The 13,935-nt window shown below is 48.2% G+C and overlaps 1 pseudogene across 1 annotated transcript; it reads right to left on the minus strand.

Annotated features, from left to right (window-relative positions):
• Positions 1-470: 470 nt before the first annotated feature.
• LOC135968327 (pregnancy-specific beta-1-glycoprotein 5-like) lies at positions 471-12,070 on the minus strand (annotated as a pseudogene). The gene is made up of 4 exons (XR_010582995.1): positions 11,875-12,070; positions 10,288-10,647; positions 1,367-1,645; positions 471-970 (listed from the first exon to the last, which is right to left on the minus strand). The product of XR_010582995.1 is annotated as a pregnancy-specific beta-1-glycoprotein 5-like (transcript).
• Positions 12,071-13,935: the final 1,865 nt, after the last annotated feature.

A 13,935-nucleotide genomic window follows, 5' to 3' on the forward strand; every position in this document is an offset into this window, starting at 1 on the left:
TGCTGTGTCCCACGTGCTGTGCCCACAGCCTCATACAGCCGGTGACTTCAGAACCAGGACACAGCTCAAGGGTCTGCCCCGAGGCTCCCTCTCTTCTTATTTCCCTGCAGCCTAGGCTTCACTTCAACTGGCAGCTCAATTTAGCCGAATTCAGGACAGGCCACCAGGACTCTTTCTTCACACATGCTGGTCCCACACCAGGTGGAGTCAGGCAGGGCCAGTCACCGGAGAACCCTGGAGCAGATCAGGGAGTGGTTGGAGCTGCCCCTCTCTCATCCAAGGGGCTTCCTCCTCTCATTTAGGGGAAAAATGTGAGCTTGTTTCATAGCCTCAGATGTTCGTTGTAGCTCATGGAGTAGGTAAAAGAAAACAAAGACGTAGCAGAAAGGGATGTGTTGCTGACAGCAAGAAGCAACTTGATCTTGAGGACTCTCCTTGTCCTCTGTGAAGCCTCTTCCACCACATAGGGCTCAGGGCTGACAAAGCCCCCTCCCTACCATTCTCAGGCTGGACACAAGGTCAGCCATGAAAAACAGAAGAACAAGCAGAAGAGAGTCTGTAGAGACAAATTGGGAGGGTTCAGGAGGAGAAATTAGGATTTGCTTCTGCCCGTGGGGCACAGACTGGGAATAAAAATGTTTTCCTGACTCTTCTCTGAAGGCCAGATAGACTCCACCTAAAACCCTATTGCCAATGATGCAGGGATCCACTTACCAGAGACTTTGATCGTCTTGAATGTGGAACGTTCCCTGCCAGTGACTGAGTTACGAACACAGCAACCATAGCGCCCGCTATGCGTTGTAGTAATTTGGGGGATAGAGAGTATTTGTCCTGATTGCAGAAACTTCCCATTAATCGTCCAAGTATACTCTGCCGGTGGGTTAGAGTCCGCGTAGCAGTACAAGTAGAGGTTTTCTCCTGAATGGTAATAGGTGAATGAAGGGGAAAATCCTGGGGAAGTCTGGACCATCTGGAGTAAAGACAATAAAGTCACAGGTGATGTCATCCGAGGGAAGGGTATACTCCTGGTCTCTTAAAGGGACACAGTGTCCCTCTGAACCAAGACACACCCTCAGGTCCCAGCCAAACCCCTTCTGTGTTCACTGAGCTGAGGCCTGAGGTATTCACCTGTTTCTGCCATCAGAGACTGTAGATCCCAAGTCTCCCATGACAAGGGCATCCCCTCCCCTTATATCCTTGGTTAAGGCTGTGCCTGCCCAGGTTTTCCCAGGGCAGGGAGTCATGGCCAGCTCGGGTGTCCAGAAATGAAAGTGTCTGTACTTTGACCTGAGAGAGACTGAGATGCCTGGCCTCTGTTTGTTTGAATTTAAGCTGGTGACTTGGCCCACAGAGGAACCAAAGATACAGAGGACATCCAGGGTGATGGGGTCACTGCGCATGCTACCAACTCGGTCCCGTATTTCACATTCATAGGGTCCTGTGTCATTTCTTGAGACATTGGGTAGAATGAGGAACCTGTTTTCACCGGGTTGCTTTAGCCTGGGACTGACCGGGAGGCTCTGACCATTTACCCACCACACGTAGGTGTAGTTCTGAGTCTTAGGTTCACAGGTTAAGGCTACAACATTCTCATTCTCCATGGGGTTGAAGTTGTTGCTGGTGATGTAAGGCTTGGGCAGCTCCGCTGTGTGGATAACAGAGAGAAGTTTGTCCCGTGTGGCAGCTTTGATTCTTCCACAGGCATCCTTCAATCAGAGTTGGCATCTCCCACCTCTCAGCCCACCCGAGTCCTTGAAAACCAATAGCTGGTGCGTGTGTCACAAGATAGATGCATGATGACCTAAGGGCTCAAAGACTGTGAGGCCGCCTGCTCTGTCTTATGGAAGCACAGACTTTCTCAAGTGTGAATTGAGCAGCAGTGCTGGGTCATGGACAGACACGTCAGTGGGAGTGAGAGCACCTGGTACCCCTCCCAGTCCCTCTTTAATCAGCTGTCTGGCTGGCTCACCTTGGGTTCCTTACCTGGAATGTGCAACTGCTAGGCCCCTTCCAAATTCCATCCTACTTTGACCCCTAGATGTGATTTCTCTGCAGCTTCCATTTCCAAAGACATTTTAGAGATGAGTAATAATGGGACTTCCCATTGTCCTGAAACCCTGAAGATACTGAGCAGCATGGCCTGGGACTGGATGTTTCAGCAGAAATAAAATAGGGGAGACCAGAGTCAAGCCTGGAGGTCAGTTCAGTCATCAGGCAGTGGAGGCACAAGGTGGAGCAGTTTTCTGCAAGTGTTTCATGATGACTTACTTGTTCCAGTGACCTCCAAAGATAGAGCAGAGTGCAAGGAATGATCTAGAAAGAGTGAAGGGGACAGGGAAGAGCTGGTGGCTTTGGAGCAGAACCATGTTCCCTGTTCTGAGTTCTTTAAGTTTCCTCTCCTTCTGCAAAGGGCAGGTGAGGACTATGTGGATCTTTCCAGAAATACATATGGACATTTGCAAATGCAGAACTGAGTGGTGGAAAGGGTGGGAATGAACTGCTGGAAATCTGGTCCTCATTGGACCATGTGTGTTTGATGGATATGAGACAAATGTGGGGGGAAATTTTGCAAATATTTTCTTTCACTGGACACTCTACTCTCCGATTCCATGGGTTTGACTACTCGAGGGACCTCATGTTAGTGGATTCCAGAGTGAATCTGAGAAGAGACTGCTGGTTTCCAGGAGCTGGGATTGGGGAGAATCAGAAGTTGTTCATGTGTGTGCAGTTTCAGTTATGCAAGATGGGGAGGTTCTAGAGATCTGCTGTACAGCTCGATGCCTATAGTTCACACAGATTGAGTGTTTCTTATGCATAAGACTTAGGAAAAAATGTGTTTTGGGTTTCTGATTTTTTTTTTGATTCTTAAATATTTGTCATATACTTACTGGTTTAGCATCCCAAATCTGAAAGATTCAAAATCTAAAATGCTCCAGGTAGCATTCCTTTTCAGCATCAGATTAGTACACCAAAGTGGTAGGTGATTATCCAAATACATTCTTCCACCCCCCTTTTTTTTCTCTCACCACGTTTCTAGCTTGGTGATTAGTTTTTGGTCAGTTCCATACTGGCCATGCTGCACTAGTATATTTTTGAAGGCTTTGGGATGTGAGAAAGGCTGATTGGTATTTTCTACGTCATCAAAAAGTTTCCACCTTTTCATGGTTGCATCTTTTTTTCAGTGTCTCTGTTGTGGCAGTCATCAATAAGAGCCTGTCAGGTCAGATTTAGGACAGATTTTTGTAATTCTGCAAAAAATGTTACTGGGATTCTGGTAGGGGTTGCGTTGAATCTGCAGCTCACTTTGGGTAGTATTGTCTTCCTAACAATATTGATTCTTCCAATCCGTGAAAATGAAATGCTTTTCCACATATTGATGTCATCTTTAATTTCTTTCAGTAATGTTTTGTAGTTTTCAGGATATAACCCCACAACCTTATGGTTAAACTTATTCCAAAATATTTTATTCCTTTTGCTGTTAATGTGAGTTGAAATTGTTTTCTTAATTTCCTTTCAGATTGTTCATTGTTAGTGTATAGTCTAAAGAATGATCTAGAAAGAGTGAAGGGGACAGGCGAAAGCTGGTGGTTTGGATCAGAAACATATTCCCTGTCCTGTGTTTTTGATTTTCCCTCTCTCTTTGCAGAGGGCAGGTGGTTCTTTCCTGATAGCCAGATAGACTTCACTGGAAAACATATTGCCAATGCTCCAGGGATCCACCTACCAGGGACTATGATCCTCTTGATTATGAGATTTCTTCTACCAGTGACTGAGTTATGGATGAAACAGACATAGACCCCTGTATATGTTTTAGTGACTTGGGAGATAAAGAACACTTGTGCTGATTGCTGGAACTTCCCATCAATCAGTCAACAATGCTCTGCCAGTAGGTGAGAGTCTGTGAGGCAGGAGAGCTTGGGGACTCCCCTGTATGGTAATAGGTGTATGAAGAAGAAATGGTGGGTGCATCCAGACCACCTGGAACAAAGAGAATAATGTCACAGGTGATGATGTCAGAGGGAAGGGAAAATCCTGGTCTGTGGAAGGACCAGAGTGACCCTGTGAGCTAAGTCACAACACTGAAGTTCTAGCCAAATCCCTGCTGTGTTCACTGATCTGGACCCTGAGACATTTACCTGTTTCTTCCATCATAATCTGTGGAGCCTGAGTCTCCCATGACAGGAGTAGCCTTTTCTCTCCAATTTTTGTTCAAGCCTAAGCCTACTCTGTTTTGCCTGGGGCAGAAAATCATGGCCAGCTTTGATGTCCAGAGGTAAAGGTCTCTGTACTTGCACCTGAGAAGGACTGAGAGGCCTGGCCTCTGGCCATGTGTATTTGGGATGGCAGCCTGCCTCACAGAGAATTAGAAGATACTCACGGAGGAGATTCAGGGTGACTGGGTCACTGCAGCTGGAACTCACTGGGTTCTTCATTTCACATTCATAGGGTCCTGCAGTATCCTTTGTGACACCAAATATAACGAGGGTCCTGTTGGTTTTGGACAGCTTCAACTTGCGACTGATAGGGAGGCTCTGACCATTTATCCACCACCGGTAGCTTACGTCCTGAGTGTCAGGATCACAGGATAAGATCACAGTCTCCACGGCCTCCCTGGGGTGTAAATTACTGCTGGAGATGGATGGCTTGGGAGTCTCCACTGTGGAGATAACAGAGAGAAGATTGCCTTGTGTGGCACATTTGATTCCTCCTAAGACATTTTTCAATCAGGGTTGGCATTTCCCACCTCTCAGCCCACACAAGTCCTTAAAAGCCCATGGTAGGTGTATGTGTTACAAGAGAGATGCATGGCAATCTGAGGGCTCAGAGATTGTGAGGCTGCCTGCTTTATGTGGGAGAAGCACAGACTTTCTCAGGTGTGAATTGAGCAGCAGTATTAGGTCATGGAAAGACACAGGACCAGCAGTCACAGCTCCTGGTGCCTCTTGAGTCCCTCCCTCTCCAACTGCCTGCCTGGCCCACCCTGTGGTCCTCACCTGGAGCATGCAGTACTGGAATCTTCTTAGTTTCAGTCTTACTTTGTCCCCCAAGGTATGTTTTCTCTGCAGCTTCCCTTTCCAAGGACATCCTAGAGATGGATGATGGAACTTCCCATTGTGCTTAACTTTGGGTACTGGGAAGCCTGGCTTGGGACTCAGCACTTCAGCAGAAATAGCACAGGGGAGACCAGAGTCAAGCCTGGAGGTCTGTTCAGTGATCAGGCAGTGGAGCCAAAAGGTGTTGCAGTTTTCCCAGCTGTCTCATAGTGACTGACTTGAGCCAGTGACCTCTAAAGATAGAGCAGAGTCCAAGGAATGAAGAGTGAAGGCAACAGGCAAGAGCTGATAGCTTTGGACCAAGACCATATTCCCTGCTCCGTGTCCATGATGTTCCCTTCCCCCTGTAGAGGGCAGGTGAGGACCATGTGGATGTTTCTAGAAATACATGTGGATATTTGCAAGTGCAGAACTAACTGGTGGAAAGGGCAAACATGAACTGATGATGGAAGTCTGGCCCTCATGGACCCTATGTATTTGGTGGCTATTAGACCAATATTTGGGAAGAAGTGTTGCAGATACTTTCTCTCATTAGACATTCTACTCTCTGATTCTATGAGTTTGTCTACTCTATGTACCTCATCTCAGTGGATTCCAGAGTGAATCAGAGAGTAGAATTGTAGTTTCCAGTAGCTGGGATCGTGGGAATAGGGCATTGTTCCATGTGTGTGCGGTTTCAGTTATGCAGGATGAGGAGATTCTAGAGACCTTCTGTAGAGCTTCATGCCTATAGTTCATACAGATAAAGTGTTCCTTATGCAAAAAGCTTAAAGCGAAGTGTTTTTGATTTCTAACTTTTTTTATTTTGGAATATTTGCAGTAGATGTACTGGTTTAGCATCCCAAATTTGAAAAATTTAAAATCCAAAATGCTCCTGTGAGCACTTCTTTTTAGCACCACATCAGTGGTCAGAAGTGTTGGATTTTGGAGCATTTCAGATATTGGATTCTGGATTTGGGATATTCAGTTTGTAATACAGCAATTTTCCCATAAAAAGTTGTCAGGAGTTTAGACCTCATGTTCTGATTCTAGTAACAAAACAAAAAAATATTTGGGGGAAACATTAAAATGTTGTCATAAGTGGAAATTTTTTACTGATAGTCCAAACATCTAAGATCAATTTCCGGTAGCAGTATTTCTCTTGATACGCAGTTCAGGTTTAGGTGTGGGGTGAATTCCAGCAGGATCACATTAGGCTCAAAGAAAGATGCCAAAGGTGATTTGAAATTAGCAAGTCCTTAAGTAGAGAGAGTCCCGTTAAAAGGACAGAACTGGCCAGTGTGTCTATTACATAAAGGGAGGAATGATGCCGAATTAAAAGAAGGGATGTGTGTTATGTTAGTAAATATAGAAAGAACTCCTTGTTTCTAATTTCTGTGTAGAGTTAGGAAAAATGGGGAGGAGCCCAAAGCAGGTATGTGAAATGCTTTCTTCATTTTCTCTTAACCTCAGGAAATACAACTAGAGTTTCAGTTTGTGTGAATTAGGAAGAGTCTAAGTGAGATGCCAATGGCTCATGTGTCCCCCACACGAAGAACCCCACCTTATGAAAATGGCATCATCATGAGGAAACAATTGTGTGTGGCACAGGCAGTGAAACCATCAGATAACACCCACCTGACCACTTCCAACAACTCCCGGCATCCACCAGTATTTCCATTACATGTATATTACATCCTTGGCGTTGTCCCACAACTACAACATTTAGAAATTGCTATTGTCAATACAAAGTATTCAATATGAAGTTGAATGTGTTGTTCCACATTTCTCCCCCTACTCTTTTTGAACTTTCCTGTTTCAGTTTTGGAAGTTTCTATTCACACATCCTCAAGCCAGGGATTCTTTCCTCAGCGGTGTGCAGTCTACCAGTAAGCATCAAAAACATTTTTCATTTCTCTAACAGCACTTTTTTTTTTCCTGAGGCAGAGTCTCGCTCTGTTGCCCAGGCTGGAGTGCAGTGGCACGATCTTGGCTCAAGCAAGCTCTGCCTCCCAGTTTCATGCCATTCTCCTGCCTCAGCCTCCCGAGTAGCTGGGACTACGGTTGCCCACCTCCACGCCCGGCTAATTTGTTGTATTTTTAGTAGATATGGGGTTTCATCGTGTTAGCCAGGATGGTCTCTATCTCCTCACCTCATTATCCACCCACCTCAGCCTCCCAAACTGCTGGGATTACAGGTGTGAGCCACTGTGCCTGGCCATCTCTGAGAGATTTTAACAAGTTGTTGACTTTTCAGTTTGTTCAGGTTTTTACTTACTGCTAGAACCAAGTGACAAATTTCAAGATCGTTATATGCCTGACAGGAAACCAGAAATCTCTAGGAAGTGACTGGAGAATGTGAGCTCCACAGTAGGCTGAGGTTGGAGTCACGAGTGAAATGGGTGAAATCAGCCCATGGGCTTTGGAGACTGCAGACCTGTCCAGCCTCTGACACCCTGGTGAGTCAGTGCAAAGATTACAACAGTGACAGCAAACTAGCATGGCTGACTCCATCTGGCATCTAGTCTCAGGCTGGCTGTCCTCACTCATTCCTGGACATAGGCCAGGCTAAGCATGGGAGGAATTTAATTTGTGGCTTAACTTTGAAGCAAGAATGATAATAGTTCCTCCATAAAACGAATACCCTTACTTTGCCCAGGGATTGCCTTTGTAAAACTGGTGAAAGACCATGAGAGTAAGATTATAGGAGGGAACTGAGTTCTGCTAAAATGTAGGCACAGTTTCTATAATCCCTTACTGCTCAAATGTCATTTGACCAGATTTTACAAAATTTGTAACTGATTGCTTCTATAGGTAACATCACTATTGTAGAACCTGAGATTGGTGTTTTGAGATGTTTCTCATTCCTTGCATTGTGGCAACCGGCTGACCTCATCCATACCCATGACTAATGGCTCAGTCAGTCACCTGGTCCCCGCCTAGAGGCAGATTCAAGCACAAGCAAATCATTTCCCTCTGCCCTCATGATTCCATCCCCAAACAATCAGCAGTAGCCATTTTTCAGTTCTGTGCCCCTGAAACTATCCTTGAAAATCTCTAACCCCTGATCCACTAGGGAGGATGATTTGAGTAATAATAAACCTCTGTCCTCCTGTTTGGCAGACTTGGAGTCATTAAAATCTTTCTTTACTGCAAATCATCATCAGGATAAATTGGTTTGGTTTGTGCAGGAGGCCAGAAAAACTTGTCTGGGAATTATAAGAGTGGATGGAGGAGCTGCTTATCCCTGTCCCATGGTCTTGTCCACAGAACAGCCTCACAAAGGGACAGAGCCCTGGGTGGGGATACAGTGGAAGCTTATTCTCTTAGTGACCTCAGGTCATTGGCTCGAGATGAAGCCTGGCAGGAGTGGCAGTTCCAGGTGATTTCTATGCCTTTCCCATTTCCTGGGAGGTGGGCCAGGCAACAGTGTTAGCAGGAAGGGAACAGAACCGTCAGCCTAGTTAGAGGGATTGTCTGGGGAAGGCCTAGGGGTGGAGGAAGAAGCTGTGCAGGACAGGGCTTGCCAGGTAGAATGAAATGGGGCAAGATGAGGGACACAGAGAAGCAGAGAGAGGCAGAGACAGTGTGGCAGTGAACAGCAGGGGCCACAGTGACTTCAGAAACCCCAGGGACCAGGTGCCCCCAGTTCCACCGTCCAAGATCAGGGAGCCCTCAAAAACCCTCCAGACGCCAAGGAGATTCAGAGTTACACACGAGGTGGGGTGGCTTTAGGGGCAAGAGGTAGTGGGGGGGATGAAACATGGGTGTCAGCCTCTGAAGGAGAAGGGACAGGTGTGACTAGAACTTCCTAGGTTTCTGCATCCAAGATCCAGTCTCTAAAGAGGTTATGGGTCATTCCTTTCTTCATTCAATTCCTTCATTTGTTATGTGAGAGCTCCTGAGTGTGTGTCTCTCACTGGGCCTGTGCTGGTGCGGGGTGTGAGTGGGGAATGAAAACAAGGTCCTCTCTTTTATCCTGTCATACCAGTGACATGGGCACTTTGAGAAACACAGGATTTCAGGTTCAGTGATAGGGGTTAAGATATGCGGGGGAGGCCTGGACATTTTTTGCACTGACTCTGACAGTTGAGGCAGGTGATTTAGTTCTGGAGAATAGACTAATCAGCTGACCCTTTGCTCTCACTCCTCTGATGTTTGGATGCCTAAGAAGAGAGGATTTGAACCAATAAATGACTATGGGGTCCTTGGAACCCAATGATTCGTCACTTCTGGTGGAGGAGAGGATGGGCCTGTGGCTGCAGACGGACCTCATGTGACCCTGATCTGCCTGTTGTGTTTGTGTGACTCTGGTTCAGTGACTGTGCCTTCCTGTGCCTCAGTTTTCACTCAGTCAAATAAGCTAAATGGCAAATGGACTGTGGCTTTTCATACTATCTGTGAATAAACTGAAAATTCTTCACAGTCACGCGACCTAATGCTTGGCACAGTGGAGGTGTTCACACAAACAGCATTTATTATCATTCACTTCCATGAGAGAGCACCTTTAGGTCAGATCCCTGTGGACAAGCTGCTGCCAGGTACATTTTCTCTCTTCTGTTTCCGCTTCTGGGGATATTAGAGTTTCTATGGAGTGTCCTAAGCCTCACAAGGCAGTTGGCTAATGGTCTACAAAGCTTGTTTTTCTGTCCTCTCCACTCTGAGTGTCGGGTGAAGAAAACTCTGTCCTTGCCCAGATGAGGCTCTGAGGGCTGAGCCCTGGCTGGTGAGCAGCTCCAGGAGACACAGTCCTCAGACAGCTGGTAAATCCTTGGTCCCAGTAAGCCCTGCCACAACCCAGCCATGGCACAGGCTCCTCAGCTTTATCTGGAGTAAGGATTTAGGGACAGGGGTCTGAGGTTGAGGCTTCTTGGGCTGAGCTTCTCTGAGAGTATCTCAGGGGTCCTCTTTGGCAAAGCCCTACTCACTTCTCCAGGGTCTTTCTCAGGGTCAAGTTTATGAAGAGGGCATGAGGTGCTTGGCTGAGGCTGATCTCCTCCTGCTGAGCACCCCCCACCCCATCAGACTGTCCTTCCTGTGCAGCAAGTGTCTGCAGGGTCTGGAGGCAGGAAAGGAATTCTGATCTGTTGTAATTTGTCTCCTCTGTGTGTGTCCTGCACTAAATGCCAAAACCCAAACATGGGACATAATGCAGAGAGGGACACAGGCACAGTCCAGGCCTGACCATCCTGTGTGTGCAAAGTAGAAGTGACCCCCACCCCCCAACACCCAGGGATCATGTGGAATCACTCACGGTATAAGGTGAAATGTCCAGTTACTCCTTTAGTCTTATCACCTCGCTGTATGATTTGTATGGTGTAGGATCCTGTGTCCTTCTGGGTGACATTCTGGATCAGCAGGGATGCATTGGAATATACTGTTTCTCGTCCACTGTATGCAGGCCCAAATATAATTGTTTCAGCATCTATTACATATGCTGTAATGTAATGTTGGAGGTCCATTATTTGCCCTTTGTACCAGATGCAGGCAGCAAGATTCTGGGGCAAATTGTGGACAAGTAGAAGAACATCCTTCCCCTCAGAAACTTTGGCTGGCTGGGCTTCAATTGTGACTTGAGCAGTGGTGTGCGGGTTCCAGAAGATTAAAAGTGATGCTAGGAGGTGGAGAGAGCATCAGTCAATATTGAGACCTATGTATTGGGGTGAAAAGATGGGGCCCTGCGTCCTGAGAGGATCTCTTCAGCCATCAGCCTTGAAAACACACACACACACTCACAAACACACACATTCACCTTTTGTGTGTGTGTGTTTGTGAGTGTGTGTGTGTGTCCTACTGTCCTACTGGGTCAAGGTCAGCAGCACGACCCCCATTCCTTCAACACTTCCGACCTTGGCATTTTTCTGTTTGGAATCCTCTTCCCCAGGGGTCTGCACAGCTCTCTCCACACTGCCTTCAGGTCCTGCTCGCATCAAGGCATCCTTAGACTTCTTTCCTGACACTTCCTTTGGATACCCTGGGTCTTCCCTTTCTGGCCTTTCCCTGCTCTGCTCCCTTCAGAGCTCTTGTCAACACCTGACCTCACATTCTAGATCTCTTTGCATGTCTGTCTTCCTCCCCATGACAGCATGAGTTCCATAAGGACAGGGACTTTGGATCTTGGTTGCACACCAGTGCCTTGGAGAGGCTGTAGATTCCTGTACATGTGAGAGTTCCCCGGGTCCTCCCTGCCCAGGGTTTTTTTATTTGTCTTTCTCCAATTGTTGATGTTTTTTTGCTGAGGACAGTGTTTCATGCCCTGTTTATATTTTCATTTAAAGTGTCATCTGACAATAGTTATTATTATCATTTTTCAAAATGTGGTGTCCAGTGATGATTAACCAGCAAAAAAGAACACTTGAGATTTTCCTACCTCTTACCAATTCCAGTGCAATGTGATTTTCCTGTTTTGACCCGTGTCCCTCTCTGGTATATATTCCCCTATCCAGGCTCCAACAGAGCCTTCTTTCCTGTATTTTTTTTTTTTTTTCCTTTTTGAGACAGAGTCTCGTACTTTCGCCCAGGCTGGCATGCAGTGGCGCCATTTCGGCTCACTGCAACCTCTGCCTCCCAGGTTCATGCAATTCTCCTGCCTCAGCCTCCCGAGTAGCTAGGATTACAGGAGCACACCACCACACCTGGTTAAGTTTTTGTAGTTTTAGTAGAGAGGAGACTTCACTATGTTGACCAGACTGGTCTTGATCTCCTGACCTCATGATCCACCCACCTCAGCCTCCCAAAGTGCTGACTTCTTTTATTTTTTAGAACCGCATCCTGTCCAGGAAATCCCATCCAATCATTCTGCTTCCTCCTCCTGTCCTCTCCCAGGAAGTTCTCTCCTCACCTGTGAGTAGAAGCTCCTTCCAGGTGATGTGTAGTGTGTAGGGAGGGGCTGAGAGGGGCCCCATGGCCTGTGCTGCCTGCATGTTCTCCTCTGTGGAGATGATCCTGGGATCCAGAAACTTTCTGAGCACGGCTGTCAGTTGTGCTGTCCTTCCTCTTTCTGTGCTGAACCTCTTCCCGGGGCAGGAGCACTTCTCAGGCTCATGGGTGGGGTCTGTGCCCAGGACACCCCTCTGTCCCCTCCCCTCTCTGTCCAGCCTCCTTGTCCCTCCTTCTCTTTTTCCTTTTGTCTGTGTGTCAGGTCCCTGGGAATTGTGGAGGCCTCTGCCTTTTTCAGCAGTGATTCTGTCACCAAACCTCAACACACACTATGTGCAGAAACACAAACGCACACACAAAAGAGACACACACAGACACACACAGTCACACACATACCCTGTAGGTTGGGCAAGTACAGTCCTGGGCCTCAGCCTCCTGCTGTCCCAATGGCTCTGGTTTGGGGTGCACATTCATGCCCTTTGCCCTCTTTCATCCCCATCTGACTCTCCCCTTCAGTGCAGGAGGTTGGAGCTGCACCAGGTCCCTGTCACAGGGACACCCCATTGTGCTGTGGGTGAGTTGTGTGTCGCCTGGTGACAGGAACCCTTCCTTTCTCTAATTGTGTCTAGCTTGACTGCAGCTTCCAAGGATGGATATTCAGGACCTGGGTGTCCCAGAGGAAAGTGTCCTTCCTGGAGGTGTGCAGGGTGAATCTCTCGTGCCCCTTGGGAGGAGAGGCCTGTGCTGGTTGCTCAGTGGGGGCTGTGAGCCCCATAGTCAAAGGGACCGTTCTCAGTCACTATTGCTCCCTGGGGTCTGGTAGCTGAGCTGGGGCTGAGGGTTTCTCATTTCTTCCTGACCATCTTTGGTGTCCTCTCTTCTCTGCCCATCTGATTGTCCTGTGGACACCACACCTTCCCCATGGTGGTGCAGGAGGAAGTGGGGAGTTACCCAGGAACCCTGTGGAACATGGCTTGTTGAGATGCAGGAACAGGAGCCTGGGACAGAGCAGGGGTTCAGAGCTGCAGTGATTCATCCCGACTTACTCCGTGGTCGTGATGGGCTCAGTCCTCCATGTGCTGACATACCCAGGGGTCTGTCCTGAGGCTTTTGACCTGCCCAAGCTACTCTCTGTAGAAGAGGAACAGGCAGTTGCCAGAAAGCCTGTCTGGAGGGACATTGCTCACACCTGAGAGGTCACATGGGGGTGAGTTGTGTTCTGGGAGCAAAGAGCAATAATAACCCCTTCTCCCGGCAGGCACACTGGAGAGGTCTGTCTTCCCAAGGGACAGGCGGGGATAGGTGGCCACATCCTGGATGGTGCCTGTGTGTGACCATCACACGCGCTCTGAGTCCCCCGGGGGGCAGCGGGCAGACAGGTCATAGGGTGCCTGACTGATTCCCAGGGAGGCTGTGGGCCCTCAGGCAGGCACTGGTCTGTGTCAGCACTAGGCTTGGCCTGGGATGCCCCAGAGAACAGGACAGATGGAGCATGGGCGGACATTTAGGGAGCAGTGACAGAAAGAGTTGATGAGGATGGAGGGAGGTAATGAGGGGAAAGCGCCCAATGTGGCGTCGCGTGCACCATGGCTGCCCTGGGAGATATCTTTTTAGCTGATCCCAGGGAAGGAGCAGGTGTGTGGGGCAGGAGCTGCCGGCAGAAGGAGTGGTGTCAGGTTGGCGGCCGGCATGTCAGGGAGGAGCTGACAGAGTCCGTGTGGGGAGCACGGAGGACGTTGAGGACTTGGGCCGAGGTGACCCTGGTGAGGGTGGACCCTTCTCGGCTATCGTTTCAGATGAGGGAGGTCGGCATCCCGTGGGAAGGCTCAGGCTGGAGGGACTCTGCCGCCCACTGGTGGACTGGAAGGGAAGTGTGGGTGGCCCTAGTCCCAGGCCAGGCTGTGTGTTTTATTCCACAAGGATCTGCACATTTCACACGAGGTCACACATATGTTATGTTACAGCTCCATCACCTTCCAGCCCCATGAGTCCCAGTCTCTGTAGGTCTATGTTCACTGTTCTC

The sequence above is a fragment of the Macaca fascicularis genome, chromosome 19 (genome assembly GCF_037993035.2).
Source record: "Macaca fascicularis isolate 582-1 chromosome 19, T2T-MFA8v1.1".
Lineage (NCBI taxonomy): Eukaryota > Metazoa > Chordata > Mammalia > Primates > Cercopithecidae > Macaca > Macaca fascicularis.